This window comes from Lissotriton helveticus, chromosome 7, assembly GCF_964261635.1.
Source record: "Lissotriton helveticus chromosome 7, aLisHel1.1, whole genome shotgun sequence".
NCBI lineage: Eukaryota > Metazoa > Chordata > Amphibia > Caudata > Salamandridae > Lissotriton > Lissotriton helveticus.
Genome location: NC_136068.1, coordinates 930,118,884 through 930,136,317, shown reverse-complemented (window position 1 = coordinate 930,136,317; position 17,434 = coordinate 930,118,884). Strand labels below are relative to the sequence as shown.

At 42.9% G+C, this 17,434-nt stretch overlaps 1 protein-coding gene and 1 pseudogene across 1 annotated transcript in view; both read right to left on the bottom strand.

Annotated features, from left to right (window-relative positions):
• Positions 1–17,434, bottom strand: part of LOC144767141 (protocadherin gamma-A10-like) — a 458,767-nt gene that overhangs the window by 104,726 nt on the left and 336,607 nt on the right. The window lies entirely within an intron of this gene.
• Positions 4,591–7,273, bottom strand: LOC144767174 (protocadherin gamma-A11 pseudogene; annotated as a pseudogene).

The window sequence follows — 17,434 nt, the reverse complement described above, 5'->3', positions numbered from 1 at the left end:
TCTTGAAAGTACATCTATAGAAATAGTATGGGACGCACTTAAAGCGGGTATAAGAGGAGAGACACTACAATTCTCTCTGCGAGCTAACAAGGAAGGGAAATCCCATCTGGCTGCTTTACATTATAATTTAGGTAAAGCCGAAGAAAATTTGATTGTTGCTGCTCAACAAGGTCATGGGCTAGAAAGTGCATTAGCGCAGGTAGCTATTGCAAAAAATTGTATTACAGAATTAATAGTTGAAAAAGCTATCATTAAGGCAGCAGTAAACAAGGAAAAGATATATGAGTTGAGTGAAATGGTTGGGCATCAGTTAGCGATACGTATCAGAGAAGAGACATCAGTAAGCACCATTAGAGAAATTCATGACCCAAGACTAGGCTTAAAATCAGAACCAGATGAGGTAAGGGCTTCATTTCAGAGATTTTATCAAGAGCTATATACCGAACCTATAAATGGATTGGGGGATCCAGATCAGTATTTAGATGGAAACCGAGGACCTAGATTTGAGAAGAATGACCAAGAATTGCTGGATGGATTACCGAATTGGGATGAGATCCTGCTATCCTTAAACGCATTAAAAAGCGGAAAAGCAGCGGGACTGGATGGGATACCATCTGAGTTCTATTTGAAATTTGCAGATCAATTACAAACAATATTGACGACTTTGTTTGTACACATATTTCTAGGAGGTACCCCTCCTCCCTCCTGGTCAGAGGCCAAAATTGTGGTCTTCTTGAAAAAAAAAAAATCCACTCGAATTAGGCTCTTATCGTCCAATCACTTTAATTAATGGGGACTCAAAAATCTATTCGAAACTCTTGGCGACCAGATTGGCACCGATAATAGATAAAATAGTATCCAAACACCAACATGGATTTATACCAGGAAGGTCAACAACGGACCATGTTCAAAGGGTGATCTCATTGTTCGACTATGCAGAATCTTCAGGAGACCCTATGGCGCTTATACTTCTCGACGCTGAGAAAGCTTTCGATAGGGTCTCCTGGAGATTTTTATGGACGGCAATGCTCTATAGTGGAATCAATGACAAATTTATTACGGCTGCTCGAGGACTTTATAATAAACCAAGTGCTAGAGTATTAGTTAATGGGCTCCTATCTGAAAATTTTGCAATCACAAGAGGAACCAGGCAGGGATGCCCCTGCTCACCGCTTTTATTTGCAATATATATCGATCCATTTATTCGTTGGTTAGATAACTGTGTATATATATCACCAATCACAATACGTAGGCATAATACTAAAACATTGGCATATGCCGATGATATCGCGATTGTCACCAGCGATCCCAGTATAGCTATGCCGGTAATAGAAGAAGAGGCATACTTATTTGGAGTAGTGTCTGGATACAAACTGAATTCTAATAAAACTCAAATCGTGTTAAACAACAAGATTGTGATGGTTGATCCAAGAGTGACCGAGGAGGCCGTATACCTAGGGGTAACAATAAGTGCAAAAATCACAAACATTGTCGATATTAACTTAAAACCTCTGATTTCCCGAACAAAGAAGGAAATGATCCGATTGGATAATCTACATTTAACTATAGGGGGCCGTTGTAACTTGATTAAGATGGTTTTTTTGCCTCGATTTTTATATTTCTTTAGGACTATCTGCCTTGAATTCCCCCCCAAGATCTTTGTGACTATTGACTCCATGCTTTCAAGCTTTATCTGGGAATATAAGAAACCACGTCGAGCTCTTAAAAAATTGACATTACCGAAGGAAAAGGGAGGTCTATCCCTACCGAACTTTAAATTATATTACTGGGCCACTGTTATAAAATACTGTGCCTACTTGATCTCGAATGGTAGCAATAGTCAAGAGATCCCATCTCCTCAAGAACTCCTATTAGGAGAAGATTGTGCCGGCTGCTTTTGGCGACATACAAATGATAACTATTTTAAGAAAGTCAAATTTAAGACTATTAGAGGGGCATATAAAGCATGGAGTAGTATTCGCAAGGTGTTGGGGCTCGGGCGATTTTCATTTTACACACCAATGAATAGTAATAACGATCTACCACTAATATTTCATGATACCTGCATACACAGATGGGTATCGGCGGGGATGGTGCAACTGGGCTGCTTTTATAAACAAGGCTGCCTCAAGATGTTTGAGGATCTACATGAGGAATATAATATCAGCCATAGGGATTTTTTCAAGTTCTTGCAAGTTAGAGATTTTCTAACAAAGAAAACTGGTGGTCGGGAGAAATTCCTGCATAATCAATTGATTGACAATCTATGCAGGAATAAAGAAACTCTCAGGATCGGGGAAATCTATGAATATTTTAATGTAATGGCCCTAGATGATATGGAGAAACAATACGCAATGTGGCAGGAACAACTAGAAGTACAGTCAAATATTCCCCGCATGGCATACGACTTAGCTTTGAACATATTGATGTCAATAAAACTACAGGCACAATTTTACAAAACCTTCTTCTGCCTTTACTATACCCCTAAGAAGATTACTAAATGGGGAACAGGGAAGGGAACAACATGCCCTCGTTGTGCACTATATGGGGCCGATATTATCCATATATTTGCTACATGTAACACTCTTACTAAGCTGATTAATGATATCTCGGAATTCTTATCAGAGGTCTGTGAAACAAGAATAGAAATCTCAACTGAAGAAATAATGCTTGGTGTGGCAAATCGGGAATTGCAGACAAACACTCAGGGGCTAATATTTGTGGCCATGGCAATACTGCGACTTACAATTGCATCAGCTTGGTTAGATCCAGAGCCACCGGCATTTCCACAATGGAGGTCTAGGTTTTTAGCCACCTGTAGTCTGGAGGTTGCAATTTATAAAAACAAAGGCGTTAAAAAAAGATTAATGGGTATGCGGATCTGGTCACCAATGCTATTATGGATCCAGAGACATACTTGATTGCATTTAGCGTATATAGTATTATTTACATATATATTTCTTTGTACTTCTATGGCACAGTGAAAATTAACTAATGCATGTATATAATAAGCATATAGTAGTATACACATATGTACTCCTTTTTTAACTTTATAAGCAATCTTGGATTATAGTATTATTTACATATATATTATTTTGTATCCCTATAACGTAGCTTAGACCAACAGATGATGTATGTATATATTAAGTATATGGTATTATGTATACGCATACCTTTTTGGAATCGTATAGCACATTCCGGATTAATTTCTATTGTATGTTGGTATATAGTGGCTTATTAATTTATTTATGTATCTATGTTTTTTTTTCTTTTTTTTCCTCAACATGCTCTTGGTCAGGGAAAAGGGGGGTGGGGGGATGTATTAATTATGTAAAAATTGTCAATAAAAATATTTTTTTTAAAAAAAGAATTCATGCAGCCTAATGTACTCAAAATGCAGACGATTCTCTTTATTCACATTATTTTTTTACTACATGACATTTAATTTAACCTGCTTCCAGCAATCAAATTATAGTGATCACAGTATGCAAAGAACTCTGAAGATACAAGCAGGCAAGAAATTCATCAGCAAATAGCACATTACGGACTTTGACAAGGGAATGTTATAGCTGCGTGAGTAAGAAGAGGGTGGTCATATAACAACAAAGCTCATTGAACAGCAATAGGTTGTGGCACTGGTTATTTATTAATCATTTAATCGAATTGCAGTGTTATCCCCATTAGCTATGCTGAACATTGCTAATAAAGCCAAAAAGGCACAATTTAAACTGGCCTTGCATGAGGACATCCTGCAATGTGATAAGTTGAACCCATAAGGCCTATAGTGAGTGGCTTTTGTGATTACAAGGGGCATGATCTCAAATCTGTTTTCGGGTAATTTAAATGCATACAAGTTCTGGAAGATTAATCGACATAAGCACATAATTTGAATGAAAGGCTTGCATTTTAGGAACATGCTTCTCATAGCCAATTCGGCAAGCAGCTTGCAAGATATTGCTGAAAATCACCCTAGCAGGTAATATTCAATGAATACAGGGTTCTGTTGTCACTACTGACAATTACCATAATTTTAGTTTATAACAAATAATTGATTTTTTATCCAGAAGATCGCATTTGCCTCATCTCACATCCAGAGAGGCCATAGGTCTCACCCTGGGTCAGATAGAACTAGTGTGTGTTGTGGGTGAGTGGAACGGTGTGGCTCTGCAGTTTGGAGATCATGTTACTTTGAATGAATGGTTGAAATGTTGTGTTTGACATTCTTTTTGTTGAATAAAAGCAATCAGGACCGTTGAAGCCGGGAACTGGAAAGTAATTAATGCACCATCTTGTCTTTCATTAACAGGTGTTAAGATAATATATCTTGTCGCTTGTTACATATTTTTAGTATAATGGGGTGATTTCTGCCACTCTTCTAGTTTGTGTGTTAGGAAAATAGTGTGAATTGTTTATATTGAATCTTCAAAGAAAAAAGACATTAATGAAGCATATTTGAACTCAAACGATAACATTTCATCCCCACATAAATTGGTACATGGCTTAACATAATGTAAAATAATAAATTATACTGTCTACTGTTAACACGTGTTAATTTTATCAGGCAAAACATGATGTATTGTTGATTTTCAGTTAAAAGGTTCCAAAAACTAACATTCCTACCTGAATAAAGGGTTGGTCCTCTTTTCCAATGCATAGAAAATCATCAATAAGCCCGGACCCTTGATTTTCAAAGTTCTGGTTTCCTGAAAGTGTATTTGAATCACTTGAAATGGGAATCTTAAACTGGCTGTTAACCGAGTCGGTTGTTAAACATACATCGTGTGAATAAGTCTGTAGAAAAGCTCTGACTCCATCAATGCCCACAAAATGGGAGGCGGGAAGTGCGTTGAAGATAGCACCGGATGTGTCCGAGAGATGAGATTCCCTCCAGTGGTGAAGCCTGATCGCCAAAAGGAGAATGATCAGGAAAAGGAACAAGAAGGAAACAACAGCAAGAGCGATCACCAAATACAGGGTGAGGTTTGACTCCATGTCTGCAGGAGCTGAAGGGTTACTTATATCATGAAGCATTTCCGGCATACTGTCTGCCAACACTATGGTGACTGTAACGGTAGACGAGAGAGGGGTTTGTCCGTTGTCCTTCACCAACACCACCAGAAAATGTTTTATAGCATCTTTTTCCATAATTGGTCGGGCTGTCCTGATTTCTCCAGTGTGAACACCTATAGTAAACAGCCCCTGGTCTGTGGACTTCAGCAGATGGTAGGAGAGCCAGGCATTTTGCCCAGAGTCAGCATCGTCAGCCACCACTTTAGTGATCAGATAACCTGGTTCAGAGGTACGAGGAGCCATCTCCACCCCAGAGGAGTCATCTGTAGTCGGTGATGGGTATAATATTTCTGGAGTGTTGTCATTCTGATCCTGTATGGAGAATATCACAGTGACATTACTCATCAGAGTTGGAGATCCGCCATCTTGAGCTTTCACTTCAATCTGGAACTCTTTGAACTCTTCAAAGTCAAAGGAACGAAGTGCATAGATCACACCTGAGTCGGAATTAATGGATATGTAAGAAGAAAGTGGAACATCTTTAATGTTCCCTTCAGTGATGGAATAAGTGATTCTTGCATTCTGACCAATATCAAAATCTTTTGCTCTTGCTGCAAAAATGGAAGTTCCTGAAGATAAATTTTCCATTATGTAGGCGCTGTATGAGGCGCGATCAAATTTTGGGGCGTTGTCATTCTCATCTGTGATCTGTAAATGTAGTGTTTCCGCTTTAAACAATGGGGGAGTTCCGCTGTCTGTTGCTTTGATTGTTATGTTATATTGTTGGACTTCTTCCCTGTCCAACAGACCACTAGTCACCAAACTGTAATAAGTTCCAATCGACTTCTTTAAATGAAAGGGGAGATGAGGAGGGAGGGAACATGTAACTTTTCCATGTTCTCCTGCATCTTGGTCGAATACGAAGGGCGATGACTGTGCCCACAGGGCTATTCTCTGCAACTTGATCGAGCAGTGAGGACAGTATGATCTCTGGGGCATTGTCATTCACATTGACAACTTTTACCAACACTTGGCATTTTGAAGAAAAACTTCCATCACTCCCGAGAACTTCTAATTCATAAAACTGTTTTATTTCAAAATCCAGGTTATCGCTCAAAACTATTTCTCCTGTTTTAGAATTCAATGTGAATGTTTGTAAATCCGTGTCCATACCGTTAGTGAATGAATAAGTTACTTCTGAGTTTAGTTCCTGATCAATGTCAATAGCTCTTACAGTCGTCACTGTAGTTCCCTTTGGCACGTTTTCCAACACACTGACTTTGTAAACAGACTTGTCAAATACGGGGGCGTTGTCATTGGCATCAAGAACAGTGACCTTGATCTGTGCTGTCCCTGACCTTGCAAGTTTTCCTCCATCAATGGCTGTGAGGATCAGTTGGTGAACATCTTGTTCTTCCCGGTCCAGTGAATTCTCCAGGACCAGCGCTGCATGCTTTGTGCCATCTGCTCTTAGGTTTACATCCAGGGCGAAGTGCTTATTAGCACTCAGCTGATAGTGCTGGAGAGAGTTATTTCTAACATCTGCATCTCGAGCGCCTGGAAGCTCAAATCGTGCGCCAGGCACTGTGTTTTCAATAATCTGTAGTGTTATTTGATCAGCAATAAACGTGGGAGAGTTGTCATTAATATCTTGGATTTCTATTTCTACTGCATACACTTTCAAAACTCTCTCTAAAATAATCTGTATTTGCAACAGACAAGAGACAGCACGTCCACACACCTCCTCCCTGTCAATCCTTTCATTGACGATTAAATGCGCCTTAACTGAGTTGAGAGCAAAATACTGCTTCCTACCTCTGTACTCAATCCGGGCTCCGCCTTCTGAGAACTCTTTAATATCCATCCCTAGATCCAGAGCCACATTCCCAACAAAAGCGCCTTTCATCATTTCCTCGGGAATGGAATAACGCAGCTGCCCGGAAGCGGCTCCGCAGACTGTCAGCAGAGCAACAAGAAGCAGCAGAGGAGCCCCGGAGTCACAGCGCCTCGAAGACTGCGCCCAAGAGTAACAGCGCCTCGAAGCCTGAGCCCAGGAGTAACAGCGCCTCGAAGCCTGAGCCCCGGAGTAACAGCGCCTCGATGCCGGAGCCCCGGAGTAACAGCGCCTCGAAGACTGAGCCCCAGAGTAAGTGCGCATCGATGCCTGAGCCCCGGAGTAACAGCGCCTCGACCTCTGAGCCCCGGAGTAACAGCGCCTCGACCTCTGAGCCCTGGAGTAAAAGCGCCTCGGAGTCTGATCCATGGCGAGCTGCGGAGTCCTTTGCATTACCAGTGTTTCTGATCGTCTTTGATTGTGAAAAGAATAACCCGTTTGACGGTGACGTGGGTGGTGCGCCTTCTTCGCACTAAGGTTATTAAAGGAATACTATTCTTCAATCTGTTTCTGAGCATTCTCGGCTGCTGTACCACGTGGTCTACTGAAGATATACTGTAATTCTCTACTTGGTGAGCAGCGGCGCTCGGTGTCCTAAGTAATAATTACAAGTGCTGAAACGTTTGAAACATGCCTGCTGAAAGCTACAGATTCAAAGATCTCTCTCTTAATTGCACATGTAATGAAAGCACCTTCGGGTCCATTAGTGCTTTTAGACTGCGGTCTTCGGTCTGAAATTGCCACGCTTCGGATAAGAAATACACTTACATTTTCTCGTGCACCACTCCACACGGAATTACGTGCAGCGCCAAGTTTAGAAACAGTGAATGCAAATGTGTTTTTTTTTTTGTTGGGGGGAGTGTGGGGGGGCGGGGGACGGAGGGGTTGGGGACTACAATTCCTTATCTGTGAGTGCAACATAGACATAGTAAACAAAAAAATCTTAAAACGCTAGCCACTGTGTCGCTAGGAGTACAAGTTCAGATAGCATTTACGTCTCTTTCAGTTTTAACAATCAGCTCTGTATTTGCCCTACTTTTACTTTGGGGGTCGGTTGCACACTGCAAGTGAAGTTGCACCTTACGAAGACAATGTACACCCTTTTGAAATGACGCACATATATTCCCTGTGCAGAACAGTTATCCAGATACCGATAATGTCCCCATAGTGCTGTGCGCGGCTCTGCCGCCCCCAAACAACTTTTTACATACACCTTTGTAAGGATCATGCTACAGATATGTGCCAGAGTGACACGTTCATATTCACACCGTATTACCCAGGCCGCCGTTTTTCTTCAGTCCTGTAATTCCACTGCCACATACGAGCCTCGTGTGGGTGTGTTACTTCCGGAGGAAGTTGGCGCTGAAGTATCAATTAAACGAGGGACGTCAGAGATGGTGCGAGACTGTCTGCTCGCTCTTGGGAGTGTTTATCTCCTAATTTGCACTCGTTCAGTTCCACACCATTATTAATATATTTTGTGACTTGGTGAATGACTTCTTCTAAGACAGACGATCAAATATACATCGGTTCTAGGTCACACTCTAATTTGCTACTGAACCGATGACCTCGCCTCTGTTCTCCACAATACAGGCGTGCCAAGTCATCTAATGTTCAAATCTGATATTATTTGTGAACCTTTCCAAGGATTCAAAACGTAATGCTGTAAAACTAAACAAAAACGGTCTTATATAAAGATGTTTATTGTCAACAAAAAGGTCAACACACAGATTAATATAAAGTCAGACCTAAAAAAGAGCAGCTTCAGCAGCCCGTTGTAGCATCAGGAAACCATTGCTGCAAGGATCTGAAGTTGACAACAAGTAAACTGATTGCTTGGCAACATTTTCAATCACTGTCCCAACTACCAGCACATCCCGAGGTATTTAATCACCAAGTACTGCAAACACTGTCCCGTGAGGGTACCAACCATCTCCCCAGCAAGGTTGCCTTTGTCAGAGCTCTCCTGTGAACCATCCTCCGACAATGATCCACCTCCTCCCCATCAGCCCATACCATTAGCTCTCTGCTATTTGAAGTTATAGGATAATCCACACTTTATTAGCAAGATACATTCAAGATGAAATATGCAGATGGTGTGCGAAATTTTGCAAAGTTAAGCAAAACCAGGATCTGACAGCAGAGCCAAGATTTCCATTCACCCGCACATACCTAGGTGTAAGGAAAAAAAGAACAGGTGCTAACTCCATCATGAGAGAGGAAACATAGGAGAGAAACTAGTTACCATGCAGGGAGCAGCTGCTGTAATCTGAGCTAACAGTTCATATCGTGCTAAGTGGTTGCTGAATACAAGCGCCCCCAGCACACATTCTATCCCTATTGCCTGGATCTTTTTGGGAGTCTGGGAACTACCCTTCTTTGGGGAATCCGTCGCTTCTTCCTGGAGCAGGACCTTATAACCCTGGTGCAATCGCTGGTCCTCTCTAGACTAGACTACTGCAATTCTCTACTTACTGGCCTCCCCAAATCTCACCTGTCCCCACTTAAGTCTGTCTTCCATTCAGTAGCTCGTTTCATTTATGGGGCCAAAAGAAGCGATCACATCACACCGATGTTATCCACCCTCCGCTGGCTTCCCTTCGAGGCTAGAGCTATCTACAAGACTGCCGGCATTACCCACAAAGCCTTGCACTCCTCATCTCCCAGCTACCTGGCGAATAAACTGAAACTCTCTGGTGGCTCTAGACGTTCACGCAATGCGGAGAATCTACTGCTTGAACCTCCCACTTTCAAGAAGGAAAGAACAATGGCCCAATCCTTTTCAGGCAACGCAGTGAGAATCTGGAACTCCTTTCCACCTCAGCTCCGGACCACCGCCTCCTCCCAGGCCTTCAAAAGGGACCTCAAAGTTCTCCTCCTCCAGAGACACCTCCAAAAGTAATTCACGTCCTCTTGCTATTTGTGAGGAAGACTTCCCACTACTGATAATTTCTACTTTCCATGACCATGGAAGTGCCTTCCCAGTGTATGCCTGTGATTGGAGGGTCTGCCTTTTTGCAGTATTTTCCATGTACTGGTGTTCGGTGCCCTTTTGTAACATGCACACACCACTCTGCCCTTGCAACACACGACTGCTACCTCTCACATGTCTTTAACTTTGATACTTGCACAAGTGCCACCTTGCCCACGTAACGCTTGTTCCTGAGCCTGAGTGTCTAGCACTTATTGCAGGACTATACCTCTAATTATACTCTGTTTTCTCTTATAACTGCACACTTGTCACTTTCATTTCCTCTTGTGCACTTTTGACTACCTCATGTATTTTGGTTGCTCACAATTTTTACTCAAGTATTTTGTTTGCTCACGATTGTCACTATTACCTTTACTACCTCATGTATTTTGGTTGCTCACAATTTTTACTCAAGTATTTTGTTTGCTCACGATTGTCACTATTACCTTTACTACCTCATGTATTTTTGGTTGCTCACAGTTTTTATTACCTCATGTATTTTGTTTGCTCACAATTGTCACTATTACCTTATGTAAGTAACGTATGTTTTTGCAATCTGTTCTTTTGTAATGTTTCTCATTATGTTTCATTTCTGTTCCTAATGTGAAGCGCTCTGACGCCTTCGGGTAAAGTCCGCGCTATATAAAAATGCATAAATAAATAAATAAATAAATACTCCTGTGCCAGGGGCACACTTTTGTGTGTGACCATACTTCACCCACAAAGATTGGAATTTCCTGCTGAATAGTTCATACTTATTGCTTGCGGAATACTCTGGGACGACTCGGTTTTTCCCAGGGATCCGGGTTTCGTGTGATTGACTACGAAAATTACTTTGGTTGGTCCACACACCGTTGAGACTCCCTTCTTTACATTTTGAATTGCCCTGACGAAGTTCCGCCTAGGAACGAAACGCGTTGGCTGTACAACTTGTTTGGCATAATTGCTGCAATAAAGAATTTAACAATTTGGACTAAAGAGGATTCTATCTTATATTTGAATGAGTGCGCCTTCCATTATCTGAAGAAATTTGTTGACCTTTTTTGTGCCTTGTGGCGACAGGCACGGGAAGTGTGCTGCACCAGACTTTTACTCATTGTATTTAGGTTATGGTTGTGCTGAACCTTGGTCAGGTCGTCTTTTCCGTAATTTTTATATCTTTTTTTTATTGTCCGGATTTGTTTCATGTTTCTTAAGGTTTTTAAGTGCAGTAGTTTTGGCAGCAGCACCCACCTCTAAAAATTGTCCTAGCACCATTGTGGAGATCATGTATATGCACCGAACCAGCGTCATATCACCGCGTACTGCTATAGGTCAGACTAGTTCATGTGTGGGAGCTTTCCAACATCACAACCAGCTCACATTTGCTCTGGAACAATTGAGCAGCTTAAAAGAAGAAACTGCCAACGGAGGTGTAACAAAGTTGCTTATCACATTTGGAATTACTGAAAGCACTAGTGCTTGTGCAGATGTGGCTTGATGTTCACAAAAGGAGCAAGCAAGAAGAGGGCAAGCAGCAATGAGGGAGTGGGTGAGGGGACAACTCAAGCAGCAAAGCGAGAGGAGGCTCGTGGCGCTGGTACTGGTCTGATTAGCTCATGTGTGGGAGCTTTCCAACATCACAACCAGCTCATGTTTGCTCTGGAAGAATTCAGCAGTCTAAAAGAACAAACTGCCAACTGAGGTAACCGTATAACAAAGCTGCTTAACATTTAGATAATGTTGTCACCCCTTTTACACATTATGCAGACATAGTGGCAAGCACATGACTAGCACAGCTGCATTGATTTTTCAATATTACTGGGCTACTTTGTTCTCTTATAGTTTACTTAGATGCTAACTTGCTGCCGAGCTGCAAGATGGCAGCACATTAAGTGGGCTCTGCCTGCCGAGTACACCTTCTGCCTTTATAGCAGCCACTGCGGGAGGTGCCACCCGCCCAAGTATAACGGACAGGGCATGAGTCGGGGTACCACACGGGTGGACGGCATCCCCCACTTATTTTACCGAGCACCCTCAAAACTTGGTAGCTATTTGCTTTTGTTCATGGTGCCATGTTTTAGTATGCCTCACTTACAGCACCTAATGTCTTTACTAATGTAGTTGTACACCAAACTTCATCCACATTTGGGCTGTTAATCTATACTACTATTATAAAGAGAGAACAGAAACCTTTTGGCAAGGTAAACTCGGGAACCACAGCGCCAATCCACACACCCAATACATTGTTGGAATCCTCAGGGTGTTTAGATGGACATAGGCTGCATAAAATAAAAAATAAACGTAAATTAAAAAATTAAAGTTTAAAAACAAAGTAGTCCCTTAAAACAAGCGCCGGCCGCGACGTAGCGCTGACCGCGACCTACACCTGCGTGATGACGACTGGCGGGGAGGAGCGGTGACGAGCGGCGACGTGCGGCGAGGAGTGGCGCGGCGGCTCAGGTAAGGCGAGGCGGGAGGCGGTCCGGGCAATGTCGGGGCGGGCGGGGGCCCGGGAGTGGGGGCTAAGTCCGGAGCGCGGCTGAGGTAAGGCAGAGGCGGGAGGCGGGAGGCGGGCGGGCAGCGGTATAGGCAATGTCGGGGCGGGCGGGTGGGGGGCCCGGCTGGGACTAAACTAAAGCACAAAATGCAGCCCCCAGCCCCCTTCTGCCCCCAGGCAACCTGCTAGGCAGAGGCGGGAGGCGCGCGGGAGGCGGGCGGGAGGCAGGCGGGCAGGCAGCGGTATAGGCAATGTCGGGGCGGGAGGGCGGGGGGCCCGGCCGGCACTAAACAAAAGCACAAAATGCAGCCCCAGCCCCCTTCTGCCCCCGGGCAACACCGGGGCGGGCTGCTAGTTCCTCTATACAGGGACCTTAAGTCATAGGCTTAAGTACTGAGCAGCTTCAATTGTTAAATCTTGCAATACGTGCAAAGGATAGATCTGCTACACATGTGATGTCACTTCCTGTCATGATGTCACTTCCTGTCACACCACCTAACTTGGAGAGTCCCCCCACTTCTTTTTTTAGGACTTGTGCCCTGCTAATAATTTTGGTGCTGTTTGACGAATCATCACAAACATTTAAATAAAAAAGTTCACCCACCTTGGCTCCTTACTGGATAGTTTTGGGATGATCCATCAAGCATCAGCCAAGACAAGTTGTGGTTCCAAAACACACAATCCCCATAAACTTTTGAGAGAGTTATTTAAGAAGCACTACCACAAAAATTGCTCAATGGAATGACACCAAATTTGACAGAAAGCTAGATCTTGGAACATAGATTGTGTTTTTTTGTGATTTGGAGCAAATTAAGTAGTTTATAAAAAAAAAAATCACGGTTCAAAAATATTTGTATATCTGGATGATTGGGATTAAGATGATCCCTCTAACCCAATTTTACAAAAAAAGGTCTTTTGATTGGCCAGAGAGCTTTATTTTTCTCTTGGGCCAATCCGCTCTCAGGGGAAGCAGGCTCCTGCAGGAGCTGTGCTCTTATTGGTTGACAGAAACATTAGTAAAAATGTAGCTGGTAGCCGTTCCAGGACTTGGGGACTTAGTCCCCTTTTCTGAAGAGAAAAAGTAAAAATTACATGAAGAGGCAGGGTAGGGATACCCTGACCCCCTAGGCCCTGTGGGGGGCTCAGAGGTACCCCTTACCCTGGTCCAAAAATAAAAAAAAAGTAAAATATCAGGTTTTGACCTAATTCCGCTGGACTCCTGTGAGATTGCACCCAAAAAAGTGTTCTGCCATTTTTTAAATTTAAATATTTGCGAGGGGGTTTGAGTAGGGCCCCCTTTCATGAGTTCATTTTGTGCCCGAGGACCCCATCCCTAGGTACCGGGTAACTTAAATAAGTTGAGGGAGGCACACATCGCTCCTCCCCGAACTGATTAAAGCCAACCCACTAGGGCCTAATGCATTATTTACGGGGAGGGGGCACACACTCCCCCTCTCCAAGCATTGTTAGGCCCCCGGGACCCCATCCCTCAGAGCTGAAATCATAAACAAGAGGAGGGGGGCCACACAGCCTGCTTCAAGATCCTAAAAAGGCTCCAGGGATCCCATCCCCATGGCCCTATTCAACAAGGGGAGCGAGCTGTGCTGCCCCCCACCTTGAGCCTTAGAATGCCCAGGGTCTCAATCTCACAAGGATGGCTAAAGTACTCTGCCCTGTGGAAACAACCCCCAAGACAAAGTTTCCCTGCTCACATCAATGCAGGTAAAAAAACATGTGTGCTCCCGACAGGAGGGAGCATTTTTAAATCTTCCACTACTTGGCAACAAACATGGCTTCCCCGCCTGCAGCAGTGCGGGCAGGAAAGGCAAGTCCACTCCCAATCTGTGGGAGATTCAAACATACTCCAGCCTGGTGGGAGAAGATAGAGGTTTTTCTGCCTGTACTCGTGCGGGCAAACAGACATTTTTCCCACCAACGCAGCATGCAAAGAAAACTGCTCTCTCTGGGTGGGGGCAGTGCTGGCTCCTGCAGTGTGCAGGGAGATGTCTGGAGTCACAGATGCCCTGGGGCTATCCCTGTGCCCCCCAAATAGTAGTTTGTGGGTTTCTTGGGTGGGCACTGGGCAACCCACTGGTAACTTAGAGGGATGGGATTAACAGGGCACTAGAAGGCTCGAAGGCACAGGCCCCCTCCCCTTGATTAAGCATTTTGTCCCAGGGGATGGGGGCCCCGGGCCTAATAAGGCTCAGGGAGGGTAGGGGACCTGCACCTGACCCCTTTTTTATTGTATTTGACCACAGGAATGGAGTCCCCAGGGCCTATCAAGGTGTGGGCAGCAGGCTACATGCTCCCCTTCACATTGAATTTGGCTCCAAGGGATGGGGTCCCTGATGCCGAAGCAGGTTTGGGAAGAGGGAGTTCCCGAGTCTAACAAGGCTCGAGGAGGATGTCCATGTGGCCCCAACTCCTCCTTTTTATTGTATTTGGCCTCGGGTATGGGGTCTCAGGGGCCCAAGAAGGCTTCCGGAGGGGGACCAAATGCCCTTCCTCTTATTTATGCAATTTGGCTTCATGGGATGAGGTCCTTGGGCCTAATAATTAGACTGATTTTGACCCTGGTGGTTAGGTACCAGGTCCTAATAATGCTCGGGAGGCAGGCATGCACCTCCTACCCCTTTAAATTGGATTCAGCCCTGGGGGATGGGGTTCCTAGTGCCTATTAAGCCTTGGGGAGGGTAGGCCGCACACCTTGCTTCCTATTAATTAAAATATTGGCTGGGGTCCTCGAGGCCCATTTGAGCTTTTGTCTCACGCCTCCTCCCCTACTGTACAAGTAGTTGGCCCCAGGGTATGGATACCCCAGAGCACCTTAAGGCTTGGGGAATGGGAGCATGTGCCCCTCTGCCCGACATTTAAAGTATGGCATCAGGGGATCGGATCCCCACGGCCCATTTGAGGTACATGGGGGGCTAAATGCCCCTCCCCTAATAATAATGTATTTGGCTCTGGGAGATTGTTTGCCTGTGGTTTCTTAAGTCTCTTGGAAAGGGACCAATCATTTACCCTTCATAATAATAAATATTTTTGACCCCCAGGGGCCCCAGGGCTCAATGTTAGGTTGGGGAGAGGAGCTGTATGCATTCCCTCCCCTTTTTAACAACAAAGTACCCTGGAATCTCCAGGGTCAGATGTAGCTTGGGGAGGGGGCTGAGCGACCCTCTCCTCCGGTATAAGGTTGCTTGACTGCAATGGGCTAGCCACAGGCTCTGAGAGCAGGTCATGTTGTGCAACCAATGGCCCAACCTGCTGCGCATGGCCTTCAACTTTACGCATGATTGAAAAATATTACTTTAAGTTAAAGAAATCCTAAAAATTCACTGAGAAAAACCAAAAGTTAAAGTGATGATTTAGTTAGGTGTGATTAAAAGATCTGATTATGTTCAAAGAAAAACATAGAAATCCACTGAAAAAAACAAAGGCTAAAGTAATTTTATAGTTAGGTGAATATGTCAGTGCCAACCTGATGTTATGCACTACTTAAAAAAAAACATTCATTCAACAGTTATATTTAGCACAGCTAACTATAACTTGCACCCCACCATTATCTGCTTATGACCTCAAGTATTACATCCTTCATGACATGTTCTATTACATCATTTATAACATCACTGATGGCATCTCAAATGACATAATTGATGATATAACTGATGGCATAATCTGTGTTAGTTATTGTTTAAGTAGCAAGTACCATATTACTTATCCACCTAATTTTTGCAGCCTGCGTCCAGCTAATGGCTGTGATTGTTTACAATACACGTGTTCCTAGTGTCTTGCAGTGTTGTGTGGAAATGTAGTATATCTGGGCCTTAGTGTCTCTCTAGCAACACAAAGGGCCCTATTCATAAAGATAATTCTACACATCCTGGTTTACTCATGCATAAATCTACTCCTGCACCTAGAAGTAATTTAATACAATTATGCAATTCAATTTTTCCAAGTGCAGCTAGGTGTAGCTTTAGACTCCTTCATCTACGGGTGGGTCCTCCCAGAACAGGATTTACAAGTGGAAAAAGAGTACTCATAACTTTTTACACTTAAAATATGTTAACGTTTATTATATTTAAAAAATACAAATATTGTATTTTAAAATAGTAATATTAATTCATTTTATATATTTCAAATCTATATTAAATACAATAAAATGTCTCAACATAGCTGAAATGTGCACCTAATTATTAAAAATATATTTAACTCGTTTAAAAAGAATATCCCAAAACAATGTATATTTTGTTTAATATGTATTAAAATATATTTACATGTATGCATAAAATAATATTAAATACTAATAATTTGTTGGCAAAGTTTTTAACGTTTATTATAATTAGAGTATCAAAATAACGCTATCACTTTTTCAAATATATATATTTCAAATGAAACAGAATCAATATATTTACAAGTTGAAATAATTATATTTACTTTTTACGTTTTTTCTTCTTGGGTGTTATTTTAAGACCCTGCTTTAATTATTTTATATGGAAGTGTATTGCTGTATCTGTGAGTGCCTATGTGTGGTGATGGAGTTAATTCAAGGCTGATCTAGAGTACATTTACTACTGTTTTGGCAGCTATTTGGCTATATTCACTTTAGAAGTGCAGTATGTGAATAGCAATTGGCTTGCTGTTCTGTGTGGAGGTGGTGTTTTGTTTTGGCACCTCTGTCCTCAAACTCCACCTTTCCACTTCCTAAACTCCTCCTACTTAGGTATACGCGTTCCCCATTTTCCAGCCACTTACCCTCTCCAAAACATATTCACTACTAAAATATAGGCCTCCATGTATGGAAGTCCCCGCGCTTGTGGTGGAAATATCCACAAAGAAAAGACAGGAGAGGAGATATCTGCCTTCAGGTTAGTGAATTGTGTTTTGTAGTATGTAAGTAGTGCTACTGCAGTACTACTAAATGTACATCTAAATCCATTTTGAGAGCAGGCCTCCTAATGTTCATAAAGTAGATATATTTTGCATATGTTTCTTTAATAAGTTAAGTCACTGCACCTGCCACATTAATCATTATCTTGATGCTTAAAGCAAAAATACTTTCTAATTTATGTACTGGGTG